The 14,876-nt window shown below is 42.5% G+C and overlaps 1 long non-coding RNA gene across 1 annotated transcript in view; it reads left to right on the top strand.

Annotated features, from left to right (window-relative positions):
* LOC119843766 overlaps positions 1-14,876 on the top strand; it is a 51,958-nt gene that overhangs the window by 20,953 nt on the left and 16,129 nt on the right. Inside the window, exon 3 of the long non-coding RNA XR_006275923.1 lies at positions 8,209-8,648. This is a non-coding gene — a long non-coding RNA (uncharacterized LOC119843766). The remainder of the gene's footprint in view (positions 1-8,208; positions 8,649-14,876) is intronic.

The following is a 14,876-nucleotide window of genomic DNA, read 5'->3' as shown; positions in this document are numbered from 1 at the left end:
ACCATTTATATTGCCATTCTATGCTTTCTAATATCGGCTTGATTTCTTTGCTCCAATACACTCATTGTTTATCCTTGAAAAAGGTGTAAATATCCAACTCCAATTTTTGGCTTGCCTTAACCTGTAGGAGAAGGGTGTTATAGCTAGCTAAACACTGAGCGTGCAACCTTGGCCTGGCCTACACTTAAAAAGTAGATCGACCTAGCTTCCTTGCTCAGGGCTGTGAAAAACGTCATGCCCTGAGTAGCGGACTTAGGTCAATCTAACTCCCAGTGTAGTTGCATTTAGGTCAACAGAAGAATTCTTCTGTCAACCTAGCTACTGCCTCTCTGAGAGGTGGATTAACGACATAGACAGGAAAACTCCTTCTGTCGATGTATGAAGAATCTACACTACAGTGGCATAGCTGCATTGCCATAGTGGTGCTGCTGTAGCATCGGTAGCGTAGATGTACCCTTTGAAAGCCTTAGGCCTCGTTCACACTACAGGCACTTTGCTGGTATAGCTATACTGGCAAAGCCCGCAAGTGTAGTGCACTTATGCCAACAGAAGGAATGTTTCTGTCATACTGGTAACACACCTCTCTGAACAACATTAGCTACTCCAAGAGAAGCATTCTCATGCCAACAGAAGCTGTATCTACACTGGGGGTTTTGCTGACGTAGCTATGTCAGCTGTGGTGTGTTATTTTCATACCCCTGAGTACATAGCTAAACCAGCCTAACTTTGTAATGTAGACCTGGCCTTACTCATGTTGGCTAGGACTTATATCCATGAGCCCCATAGACCTCTTGTGTGAGTGAGTGTCATTAATATGCACAAATTTTTGCCAGTGTGAGTGAAGGGTTGAGCCCATTGTATATTAGATGTAATTAAGCGGTTTTGTGCAATATGACTTTGCTAATGTTTTTGCTTCCAAGGAGTAATTTTCCCCTGGGTCAAAAATCATTAATGTACTTCCAATTCTTCTTAAATTCTTATTCTTGAACAAATAATTTAGAAATAATTTAAAGCAGCCAACATTGCCCTAACTTTGTTCCCACTGAAGTCAATGGGAGTTCAGGGAATCAGTTTTGAACCTTAGGTTATTGTGCCAGTGCAATACATCACTGCAAAATTAATTTTCCCTAGATTTGAAAGAAGGTATCACATTTGATTTTCCATCTATCATCTATTTTTATTAAGGCAATTAACACCTTGGATCTAAGCACAGATTGTTTCCATACAAGTAATATTAGCCTTAGACAAACGTATAATTGTGCATGTGGTTTTGTGGCTTTGCAAAACTTTTTCAAAAATGAGCTCAATGGGCCAAATGCATCTCTAGGGTAATTTGTTTTAATTCAACTGAGTTTCACCAGGATGAATTTGGCCCAATCTGTTGAACTTACTTCTTTCTAAAATGTCACTTATTTATGTTGAATAGGGACATTCCTAAAATGGGTAGCTCCACATTTATTTATATTCTTTGGCCCTGATCTGATTCCCTGTGAACTCAATAGCAAAATGCCCATTGACTTCAATGGCGCAAGGTCAGACATGTATATAGTATCCCCAAAATAAAGATCTCTTCCTTGGATCAGTGCTGGTCCACTAAAGCCCTGGTTCAACAAGGCACTTGAGAACATGTCTAGCTTTAAATATGTGAGTAGTCCCATTAACTTCAATGGGACAACTCATGCACTTAAAGTTCAGTACATACTTGAGTACTTTGCAGAATCAGGGTCTAACTAGTTGAGAGACCTATTAAAAAGCAAGAGTTCTGTTGCGCAATGTGTCCTAACTTCAGAGACACCTGAGGGCTGTGATGAGAGGACCGACAACACACTTCTGAGTAAGCACACCTTTTAAATTGTGAAGTGACTGCCATTCCAACCTCATCCAGTGTCAATTACTTTAGTGTGGATAGCCTATCAGTCAGTGAAAAACACAATCTCTCATTGTAGGCTAACAGATTTTAAAGCTAGAATTGAACGCATTATGAGCATCTACTCTAACCCTGCATAATGTAGGCCATAAAATTTCACCCAGTTGCTTTCTATTTTGCCCAGCAACTTGTGGTTGAACTACAGCATAGCTTTGATGTAAAGACTTTAAGTGGTAGAGAATCCACCATATTCCATGGTGAGCTGTTCCAGTGGTTAATTACTCCCACTGATACAAACTTGTGTTTGCAGTTTGAATTTGTCTAGCTTACATATCTAGCCTGGATCATGTCCTTTGTCAAACAGATTAAAGAGCACTTCACTATCAAACAACTTCTCCCTGTGCGGGTAGTTATAGACTACCATCCCCTTAACCTTCTCTTCAATGAGCTAAATAGACCAAGCTCTTTGGGACTGATTTTTAAAAAATATGTAGGCACCTAAAGTTGCTATGTGTAATAGTATTTTCAAAAACACATAGATGCAAATCAATGGGAAGCTTTTGAAAATCCCACTAGGCACCTAGCTTCATCTTTAGGTACTTAAATACCTCTAACAATCTGGCCCTTTATGTCTCAGTGCTGGGTGTATTTTGTACACCTCAGAACATACTTGTAGCTAAAAAAAAAAGGAGACTTTTTTTTGTTTGCTCATAGTTACAATGAGTACATTACAAAGTAATACAAGGCAGCTCATATGCATTTTACAAGGCCTGGAAAGTGCTGCAATTGGTTGATCATTGATTACTGCTTCCTAAAATAAACTCCTGGCACCTGCAACACCACTGGACTTCCCCTTCTTGACAAAATTTACAGCTATTTTCCTTCTGGGAAATTCTTGTGGCTGTAAAATGAAGTCAAGTCTCTAGCTTTGCCTTAGGGAATTAGAAAAGCCTCAATGGATTGACAGCATTCTGGAACAATTGTATACACAACACTCTCTTGATTATGTGAATTTATCCCTTTGATCAGACACATCTTCCCCTGCTCTCTTCTGGGACATAAACATAGGTGAGTCCTGATGACATGGTTGTAAACTATGCTAAGAAGCGAAGGGCTAGAGTGGGGTGAAACACAAGCTTCGGTTGATGTCCAAACAGGGAATTGCAGAGGGAACTGTTTTGAGAACAAGAAGTGACCAAGTGATCCAAAAGCCATTGGGTTTCAATGGTAGTCACTCTACTCACAGATGTGCAGTAAGAGGCAAAATAATTCCGTCATCATGAGTTCCCATTTTCTCCAAAAATCATGGAGCAGGTCCTCAAGGAATCAATTCTGAAGCACTTAGAGGAGAGGAAAGTGATCAGTAACAGGTTTCAGAGTAGCAGCCGTGTTAGTCTGTATTCACAAAAAGAAAAGGAGTACTTGTGGCACCTTAGAGACTAACAAATTTGTTAGTCTCTAAGGTGCCACAAGTACTCCTTTTCTTTTTGATCAGGAACAGTCAGCATGGATTCACCAAGGGCAAGTCATGCCTGACTAATCTAATTGCCTTCTATGATGGGATAACTGACTCTGTGGATGAGGGGAAAGCAGTGGACATGTTGTTCCTTGACTTAGCAAAGCTTTTGACATGGTATCCCACGGTATTCTTGCCAGCAAGTTAAAGAAGTATGGGCTGGATGAATGCACTATAAGGTGGATAGAAAGCTGGCTAGATTGTCGGGCACAACGGGTAGTGGTCAATGGCTCCATGTCTAGTTGGCAGCCAGTATCAAGAGGAGTGTCCCAAGGGTTGGTCCTCGGGCCAGTTTTGTTCAATATCTTCACTAATGATCTGGAGGATGGTGTGGATTGCACCCTCAGCAAGTTTGCAGATGACACTAAACTGGGAGGAGAGGTAGATACGCTGGAGGGTAGGGATAGGATACAGAGGGACCTAGACAAATTAGAGGGTTGGACCACAAGAAATCTGATGAGGTTCAACAAAGACAAGTGCAGAGTCCTGCACTTAGGACAGAAGAATCCCATGCACTGCTACAGACTAGGGACCAAATGGCTAGGCAGCAGTTCTGCAGAAAAGGACCTAGGGGTTACAGTGGACGAGAAGCTGGATATGAGTCAACAGTGTGCTGTTGTTGCCAAGAAGGCCAATGGCATTTTGGGATGTATAAGTAGGGGCATTGCCAGCAGATCGAGGGATGTGATCATTCCCCTCTATTCGACATTGGCGAGGCCTCATCTGGAGTACTGTGTCCAGTTTGGGGCCCCACACTACAAGAAGGATGTGGAAAAATTGGAAAATGTCCAGTGGAGGGCAACAAAAATGATTAGGGGACTGGAACACATGATTTATGAGGAGAGGCTGAAGGAATTGGGATTGTTTAGTCTGCAGAAGAGAAGAATGAGGGGGGATTTGATAGCTGCTTTCAACTACCTGAAAGGGAGTTCCAAAGAGGATGGATCTAGACTGTTCTCAGTGGTAGCAGATGACAGAATGAGGAGTAATTGTCTCAAGTTGCAGTAAGGGAGGTTTAGGTTGGATATTAGGAAAAACTTTTTCACTAGGAGGGTGTTGAAGCACTGGAATGTGTTACCTAGGGAGGTGGTGGAATCTCCTTCCTTCGAAGTTTTTAAGGTTAGGCTTGACAAAGCCCTGGCTGGGATGTTTTAGTTGGGGGTTGGTCCTGCTTTGAGCAGGGGGTTGGACTAGATGACCTCCTGAGGTCCCTTCCAACCCTGATATTCTATGATTCTATGAAATCCTATGTATAACACTTTAGCGAAATGCCTGGTATGTCCTCCTCTAGTGTGTGGTTTACATAGAAGATAACAGCTTGCTATGGCTGCCAGTTAAGAGGTAGCTCTTTAGCTCAAGTGGAGAGGTCTGTGATGTGGTGCTGAGGGTTCTGGGTTGAACCTGCAAATGACTGGTGTGAGACATTGTTCCATCAGCCCTGTTCTAATGATTTAAGAGGTGCTGGCTCCTCTGCATAAGAATCAATCTCAAGAGTGGATTATAGCTGAAATCTGGCAAGTTTGATGCCTCTCAATTGGACTCGGGAAGCATCCCTTTTTGGATGCACAGGGAGAACCCAAACACCTCCAAAGCATCTTGATTTAATTCTCACCTGATGTAACTTGCAGTGAGTCTGACCACAGGCTGGGACAGCTCACTGAAATGGTGCAGCTTTCTCTAGTGCCTGACCACAAATTAGTAGCCATAGTGGTGCTCAAGCAGAGTTTTTGGCCGGCAGTTTTGAGCCGATCCCCAAGAGGGAGCTAGTACACCACAAAATGGCCTTCTCCAAGGAAAACTGAACTGAGCAAATCGTGTGGATGGCAACAGGCCACTTACCTGACATGTCATTTCCTTCCCTCCCCCAACCCGTCACACAAGCACACGCGCACAAATCAGCCCATTCATGGCTGCTGCTGGGAAACACATCCATGAAAAGGGATACTTTTCCCTGAGGTCTGAGAGCTTTGCTGAATTCTTCCATCACCTGACACTATTCAACTTTTGAGCACAAAGACTGAGGCTGCCAGTCTCTGATGTGTAAGCCACTTGGCTCAGAAATAGCCAATAGTTTCTTGGAACCTTTTACATTTCATAATTGACTTACAGCAGGGAAGCAGTTAAAGAAAAGAGATGGATAGATAGATAGATGACACTTATTCATGCAACAGGTAACTTTTGTATTGTCTAATTTCAAATTTACTCAAATGTTCTGGGTTCTAGTGCTGGATTAACTCCAACACCATTGAGTTTAAATTCTAGTTTGGTGAGAAGGAAAAAGGAATAGATAGGAAAATATTTTATGAAGAAATAGGGTGGAGAAACCGGGAGAAGAGAGGGGACAGAGTGAAAAATAAATGGAGAGAAACAAGGGGAATTTAAAAAACATAGTACTGAAGCAAATACATTTATGCTGGAGCAGGGCAAAACAGACTTCATGAATCTAGCTAAAAGTCCTTGTCTTAAAGACCTTGGTCCTGATTCATGCCTTCCTTGCACATTGGGTTGTCATTTACACCAGTGCAAAGTGGATGCAAAATACAACCTTCTGCTTTTAATAGCATTTTTCATCCACTAGCACTCCTGTAAATGATTATACCAGGGCCAGGGCAATGACGTACTTGGCCTCTTATACTCAAACTCAAATATATTATATTGGGATCAGGGTTCAGATGAAAGAAGTTGGGGAGACATTGTCAGCATGGGAAGAGATATACAAAGAGAAGCTAGGTCGTTGAGATATAGGGCTCAGCTATCTATAGCTATAGCTATTATGGTAAGGCATGCCCTAGAAAAGCCTAATCCTTGTTATTCACCAAGTCACCTCCTGATCCTGCCTAAAGACTCCCTCTTTCTCCAATGCCTGCAAGAAGCGAAGCAATCACACATTCAAAAAAACAAAACAAACAACCTGTCTCCCCAAGTTCTCCCTCCCAACGGCTTTCCCGGTATGTCCCATCTTTGCTGTTCCTTTTGGGTCAGAATATGATTCCTATCCTCACAGTGAAAACAGTGCCTTGTACCGTAAAGATCCCTATTGCCTCCAATGCAAGGCTGGTCTTCATTTTGTGTCTTGAGTGAAGTGTTAGTGCTTAACAATTAAAGAACATATTAATCAGTAATGATAACGGACAATGAAATTAACCTTTTTTTATGCTTTGAAGCACATTTCTCTCCTTCCTAAGAAAGTGGCCACTCTATAAGCAGGAGGAAGTACATAGATAATATCAACACATGTAATTATGGAATGAATGTATTGGGTGGATGGCATTATATGTATTGCTCATAAGACAGATAAATAATAGCAATCCATGGAGACAGAGGCAATTAAAGTGACAGCAACACTGATGGATTGCTAAATGTAATGACTCGACTAGCAGTAAATAGATATATGGACACCCAGATACAAAGGAAAATGACAGAAATATGAACCTGGCACATCCCCAAAATGAACTCTGAAGAGCTATTGTGGATGCTGCGTGCTACCTACTGTTCAAAGAAGTCTTCCAGGACCCACTCAACTGTACTAAATCATAGAGATAATTTATTGAAGCTGTGAATTGCACAGAGTTTGCCAGGTATCTTTCGCTTTGTGGTTACTCAGTGCATCCATAATTTGACTGAAAGAGCTTTATCCTTCACTGTTTGTGGGGTAGAGAGATTATGGGGGTAGTGGCTTGCAAAATGTTAGAATTTCAGCTGCGTTGAAGAATCTAGTGGGGTATTTTTGACAGCTAATGCTAGAAAACTGAAAAGCAAGAGCCAAAGGCTGGTTTCAGTTAGTTCCCCATGTACAGCTCCATCGGGACAGGTTCTGCTCTCAGTTCCATCTGTTGGAGATCTGGAGGAACTCCAATGAATATGGTGAAATTACTTCAGATTTGCATCTTTGTGTCTGGGAGAAGAATCTGGTCCCATGGCCCAATCTATCCTTTTATTTTGGTCTCACTAAGCTGGATCAAAGGGGCCATAGGACAGACACAAGCAGCCCCCTCTCGGGAATACCCCAGAATATTGGTCTCCTATGCTGAGTGCAGAATTGGCTGTGGCAGCTCTGCACTGTCTCTGCCACAGATCTGGGTGGAGGGGGCGTTCTGGGGTAAGCCAGGGGTGGAATGGGCCTGGAAGTGGGCTGAGAGCAGGTTGAAGGAAGGAGGAGGTATGCTGGAGCAGAAGGAGGGTTGTCTGGAGTACTGTAATGTCCCAGCTATTCTGTATCCTGCAAAAGGAGCCACTGAATCAGGGATGCAATTTAAGGCAGGCCTCAGGACTACCCTAGCCTGTGCTTAGGGGTGCGCCAGCTTCCAGAGCTTCTGAATAGGAGAGGCTAAAACTGCTTCACCTCTGTCCCTCTGCTGGCACCTGCACTTATGCAAGGATTAATCTGCTTCAGAGTTATGTCTACATTCCAGCCAGGGCGGATCGGCTCTAGTTGTGCTCTAGCTAGCTTGCTAAAAATGGAAGTGGGGATGCCGTGGCCTGGCTTCAGGGTGGGCTGCACAAACCCCCATGATCCCCCAGGTACCTACTTGCTTCTGCACCCTGCACTGAAGCCCACACCACAGCAGCCTCACTTCTATTTTTAGCGAGCGAGCTCAAGTACAGCTAGCCGCAGGTATGTCTACACAAGCTGCCAGTCACACCCTCAGCAGCCATGCAGATGTACCCTCAGTGTGCTTAGCTTAACATGTATGGTTTAGTGGCAGACCAGAGAGACTAGCAGCATATAGCTGGTCTGATAAATAACTCCCCTGTCTCCACTTTCCCCTGTCTATTTCCTGTTACTCCAAAATTTAGTCTTTCTTTCTTTTCTTTCCTACCACAGGGGAAATGCCACTATTTACCTTGGAGCAAGAACTAAAAGGCCAGAGTTCGTTCCCACTGACGTCCTTGTCAAAACATCTCCATGACTTCTATGCCAGCAAGGCTGGGCTCATCAAAACTCTTTCCAAAGACAAATTTCACTCAACAAGACTGTTGGAACAATAAACAGCTGTCGGATGTTCTGCATACTGACGTCTTCCCAACTGTAATTCTCATTAAGTCAATAGGCTCCGAAAGGCACGGATGTGTTGAGATGTAAGTAACTCGCTGTGCAAAGACACAAAAACACAGGGTGAAGAGGGAATAGTTCATTCAGGCTGCCCTGTAATTCAGAGACCATTTGTAACGTGTACACCCCATTCCTGCGTGTTTCTCAGGCCGCATTCAAACTGGTGCCTGTTTGGACCTGAATTTGAGTTTAATGAAGAAAGAGAAGGCAAGGTAATTTTTCCCCGAGGCTGCATTTCTGCCCAGAGCCCTCTCAGTTTCTCTGCTTTGGTGCTTTGTTTGCATGCACATTCTCCCTCTTTCTCTGTTAATTAATTAATTCATCTTTGCTTTAAAAAAAAAGGCTTTGAAGCTGAAAAGCGCTTATGTGTGAAGTATTGTTGTCTTTATTTTTTGTTCTTCTGGTATTCGGGAGGACAAACGGACATGATGAGAATGTGTCAAAGTCTATTCCTGTGCTCCAGAGTTTATGCCGTCATAGCAATTCGCAGCCTACACCTACAGAAGGTGTTTTTCTGCTGATGTAGGAACTCCACCTCCCCGAATGACATTCTCTAAACTGACAGAGGCACTCTTTCATCAGCACTGCTGAATCAACGGGTGGGTGGGTGGGGTGGTTTGGAGTTTTTTGGCCAGCGTAGCTATGTTGGTAGCTAGTGAGGTGGGTTTTTTTTCACACCTGGCTGAGATAGCTCTGTTGGCATACGTTTTAATTGTAGGCCAGATCAAAGATAGTTTTCAAGTGAGATAACTGCCTTTCACCTAGTATGGTTACCTATGAAAAGTGAGTGCAAAACGTGAAAAACACTGTCAATTCAGTAGAGAGAGGCAATGTGGCCTAGCAGCTAAGGCACTGCCCTAGGTAGTCAGCAAACCTAAATTCAAATCCTTCCTCTGTGACTAATGGTGTGTAAATCATTGCATCTCTTAGTGCCTCCCTTCCCCCTTTGCACGTCTTCCCTATTTAGGCTGTACACTCTTCACAACAGGGATTGTCTCATGGTTGTACAGTGCTTAGCACAGTGGGGACCCCTAGATGCTACTGTAATACAAAGGACTGAAGATGATGGTAAGAACATAAGCTTAATTTTTTCTGTCCCAGTTTTTTGCTTCCATCTGCTCGTCGAGGGTCCAGCAAAGGACGGTAAATTGAAGTTCCAAAATACGAGCCAAGCCAGGATCAGAATGAGGAAATAACAGGAATCTCTCAAGAAAGTTGTTTCTCAAGACAGCTGGCCGAACACAATTATGCTTTTGGCAGGCATCTGAACTTTCAAATGCTTGTTTAAATGGAACAAAACCCAATCCAGATACTACTTTTTTCTTCCTCCTCTTCCTCTTTGCTGCTTAGGACTATTTGTTTAACAATGACCATGGCTTAATTTCAGATCCACCCATCATTAGTTCAAAGATGAAAGGAGGGTGGGAGGGGGGGCTGTTCCTGCAAGCTTTTTATGTCTGGAACTTGTAGCAATTAGGTCAAATGATTGTTTGCTAACCTCATTTATCTTCTATATGTAACAATGCCCCTGGCTGGGTCACCAGTGGGAATCGGAGATGTGACCTGTGGCTCTAAAAGCATGAACACCCACTGCTAGTCATACATGAATGAAGCATGTGTATTTAGAACAGCAGCAGCCTTGTAAACCACTGTATGTGGTCGAGCCACCAATGGAAGACAAAGGGCCACCTTGTTTTAGCGGGCGTTACACATTATTATTTGTTTGTATTTCCAGGGTGCCTTGGAGTCCCAGTCAGAGACCAGGATCCCACTGGGTTAGGTGCTGTTCACACACGTTTCCTCTCAGTTCACTTTCATTAATGTGCATGTACAATACCTGATAACAATAGCCATTGCTCTCTGTACCTGAGCGAGAATAACCCTGCCATAATAAGGTGCAGTACAAACGTCTGCAATAGATAACAGTCACAAAACAGACTAGTGTAACTGTTTGTCTCCATGCAAACAACTTACGTTCATCCACTGACTCAACCAAACTGAGCCTACGGCATTGGCATGGCATAAGCTGTTGTTATGTACCTCAATGGTTGCAAACTGCACAGACTCTGTGGATTCCCATATATGATCCCATTAAGAAACTCTGGAGGCCAATTATATCCTCAGTCTGGGTCATGACAGCCTGGGTCTGATCCTAGGTAATTAGACAGCTACATTTTCTGTTTGAGAGTGTGAGTTTTATTATTATTTATTATTTCCATTATGGAACCCTCAATAAGCATTAGAGTCCCATGATGCTAGGCATTACGTAAGGCCTTATCTACACACAAAAGTTGTACTGCTTTAAACTATACCAGTATAGTTAAAGTGGTACAAAACCCTGCTAGTGTGGATGCAGATATAGCTTATTCCTATATAGGAAAGGGAATAAGCTACATTGGTATAAGGCATTTTTTTAACAGTATGATTGGGTCCACCCTAGAGTTTATACCAGTGTAACTATTTTGGTAAAAAAAAATCACACCCCTACCCTATGCAGTTATACTGGTGCAAAATCTGTGGCCTGGTCTACATTTAAAACTCATAACGACATGACTATATCGGTCAGTGATATGAAAAATCCACCCTTCCCACTCAGTGACACAGCTGTGCCAGCCAAACCACCTGAGTAGATGCAGCTATGCCGACAGAAGAGGTCGTCTGTCATCTTGGGTCTGGTCTTCACTGGAAACTTACATCAGCATAGATACGTCGCTCAGGGATGTGAAAAATCCACACTCCTGGGAGACATAGTTAAACCGATCTAATCCCCAGCATAGACCGTGCTGGGTCAATGGAAGAATTCCTCCATCGACTTAGCTATTACCTCTCAGTGGGTGGATTACCTACGCCAGTGGTAGAACTCCTCTTGTCTGTGTAGGTAGCATCTACACTGAAGCACTGCAGTGGTGCTGCTATAGTGTTTCAAGTGTAGACAAGCCCGCAGCTAGCATCATTCAGTCAGATGGTGGTGTTATACAGCAGAAAAACTCCTATCAGTGTGCACTGTGTCTACACTAGAGTGTTATGCTGGCATAGATGTGCCGACAGAGGCTTTGTAGTGTATACGCATCTTGTGTGTACACCAGGCCTTAGGTCTTGTCTATACTATGGGAGCAAGTTGACCTAAGTTAAACAACTCCAGCTATGTGAATAATGTAGCTGAAGTCAATGTAGCTTAGGTCAATTTACTGCAGTTTCTATACTGTGCTGGGTCAACAGGAGACACTCTCCCGTCGACTTACCTTACACTTCTTGTTCCAGTGGAATACCAGAGTTGATGGGAGAGTGAACTGCAGTCAATTTAGCGGGTCATCATTAGACCCACTAAATCTACCCCGGTGCATCAATCCCACAGCATCAATCCCCGGTAAATGTAGACGTGTTCTTAGTGACAAGGAAGATAGTTCCTGCTCCAGAGATCTTCCAACCTACATGTCAGACAGGATGCAACTGGTGGATAAGACTGGCAAAAGGGGGTTGGGTGGATGAGTTTACAATGAAACAAACAGAGTTTAGCAAATGACTCAGGTCACCATTTGCCTAGCCACTGAGGACCGTAAATTGAGAAGTGTATTAGGTTAGCCTCCTTGACTCTCTGCATAGTCACTGGAGCTGGTAATTTAAAGCGACACAAGAAATGTTGGTATAGCAGCAGAATGGAGATTTACATGAGATAAACATTGTAAAAGAACGAATGGCCTAGTGACCCAAGACTGGAAGACCTTGCTGCTGTGTTTGGGCAAATTACTAAAGCACTCTGCTTCACTTTACCCATCACTTACCCCTTTGGAGTGTTCCATATGGTGTAGTGAGGACTGTGTTGGAATTGCAAGTTATCATTCTGAGTAGGGGTGTTTCCTGGTCCTGCTTGCAGGCTAAGGGGCTCTGTAGGGACGTGGGATTCTGGATCTCAGCAGTCAGTCTGCAGCCAGCCAGCCTAGAGTAAGGTGTGGTGAGTTGTGCCTCTCTATTTTTAGGGAGTAGCCAGCTTTGTCTCTTTCTGGTTTGGGGTTCTTGTTCTGCAGTCTAAGAAACAGTTCTACCTTGCAACCTTCCAGAAAGTATAGTAAGTTCTTATCTAACTTCTCTGTGTGTCTGCCAGGAACATAATATTCTGAGGCTTAACTAAAATTTGTAAAGTGCTTTGAGATCTGATGAAATTATAGTGATGTAGAGCTGGAAGGACATCTAGTCCACCCCCCTTGTGCTGAAGTAGGAATTAAGTACACCTGCTTCAGCACATGGTAGTGATGCATGAGTGCAAATGACATATTCTCAAGTAGATGCTTGCTGTGGACTTGCTCACAGGGAAATTCTGACCGGATGCCAGAATTTAAGCAATTGGCTGGGATGCCAAACCCCATCCTTCTCAGTGATGTGCTGAAGAAGACGCGCTAGGGCCTTCCACCAAAGCAAAAATTTGGGTCAATTTCCCTGTCTATTACTCCGTCCTCTCCCTCCTCTCTGCAGCACATGTATCCCTTGTACACAGTGTGTATCACAGGCTAAGGGGAATATTTTTACAGGATTCTCCTTGTTAAGATATGGACAGCACCCTGCTGATCCCTTGGGCTTATCTGTGAGAGGCATGTGAGTTCTGGCTGTATTCTTGATCCTGTACAGTAGACTTTGTTCCTTTGGTGACAGCTCAATACCTGGTTATTGTCTGAAATAGGGATGGGTAAGCATCATGGAATTTCCAAGGCTTGGCAAAACTCACAAACTATTTTTTGGAGTTTGCAAAACTAGTGTGAGTTCACGAATCCTTTGTTCTGCTGTAATTTAAAACTGTATTATTCAGTTTTAAAACAAAGGTCCTAGTTCTTTATACCCATGCAACCCAATTTGCACCACCGATCTGGCCACCTGGGAATTCCCCCTGCATTTGGGGAATCCTCAAGGGGCATAGGCCAGATGTAGCCTGTACCTCCCCTTGCAGCCTTCCCAGCACAGTGAGTGTGGCTGAGGAACAGGAGGTGTGTTGCCACATCACTATGCGCCACTATTCCCAGGTTCTAGGACAGCCTCTTGGTACAAAGTTGAAAACATATTTGCAATATTTATAATTAGATCTGTGCAAGTAACTGATTTTTTCAATTCAGTGGCTGGACTGAAAAAGCAGAAAAAAATCGCACCATTTTTGGTCAAGCTGAAACAAAAATTTTTTTTCAAAAATGTTGACAAACTTTTAAACTTTTTCAAAAAATAAAATTGTACTCAAATTCAAAATGAAATGATGTTTTCAAATCAAAGAATCAAAATGTTTCACTTTGAAAATGTAGAAATAAAATGTTTTGATTTTTTTTCGGATGTTTTCCTTTTGTCTTTATTTCTAACCAAAACAATTCCATGAATTCTACCTAAATTTTCTACATGTTTCAATCAATCCAAATTCTGCATTTTTCATCGAAAACAAACAAAAACCTTTTGCCTAAAAAAATTTACCCAGTTCTACTTATAACGTCTGAGTCTCTCTCTCTCTCACACACACACAGATACACACAGCTCTTTTGTCTTCTGTAAAATACCTCTGAGTTATAATCTCTTCTCAACATATTTCCATAACTCCCATTCTATTATAATAATCAATATGTATGATAATAGAAAATGCAGGACTGACCGTCTCTACCCATGTGACTTTTAGGACAGTATGTGTTTGCTTTGAAATCCAAATCCCAGTAATAAATAATTTTTCTGTCATAAAACAGACTCAAGAAAACTTGTTTCTCCATGCAACAGGTTATGTTCACCTACAAACTCAGTAAACTCCATCCTATAGTTATCATGTGGTGCTTTTTGTTTGGTTTTTAATTGCAGTAAAATCTGTGAGACTAGCATATACAAAAAATCCATAAAACATGCAATAAGACACTAGGGGCACAGATAATGGCTAAAGTCTATTTAATTATGTCCTGGGACAGATTCCAAGGTAATAGACCACTACATATCTGTGCTATATTAAACTGGTTGTGTTAGTATTAGTTACTTGTTCTATAGTATAATCTAGGGCCATTGTGCTAGGGACTGTGCAAACATACAGTATAAAGATTACAGAGAGCCAACAATCTAGGTATGTATCAAGCCTCTTGAGATGGATGGAACTGACAAGTGGGACTGGGGTTGTTACAAAGATTACTACATTTAAATCCCCCTGCATATCTCATCATGGAGGTAAAAAATGAGAGCAACATTTTAGAGATAGGCAATAATATTCAAAATGTGTTGAGGTTCTACCTCTGCCACTTGCTGTGTGGCTTTGGATTTGGTAAGTCATCTATAAAATAGGGATGATAATATTTGTCTACCACATCAGGATGTTATGAGCTTAATTAGCTCTTGTAAAGCATTTGAAACTGCTGGATGAAAGGTGCTGTATAAGTGCAAAGTACTGTAATTATATATTCTCCAACAGTTGCTTGCTTAGGACTTGATCACAGGGA

This window comes from Dermochelys coriacea, chromosome 15, assembly GCF_009764565.3.
Source record: "Dermochelys coriacea isolate rDerCor1 chromosome 15, rDerCor1.pri.v4, whole genome shotgun sequence".
Lineage (NCBI taxonomy): Eukaryota > Metazoa > Chordata > Testudines > Dermochelyidae > Dermochelys > Dermochelys coriacea.
This window is presented reverse-complemented; position numbering and strand designations above follow the sequence as displayed.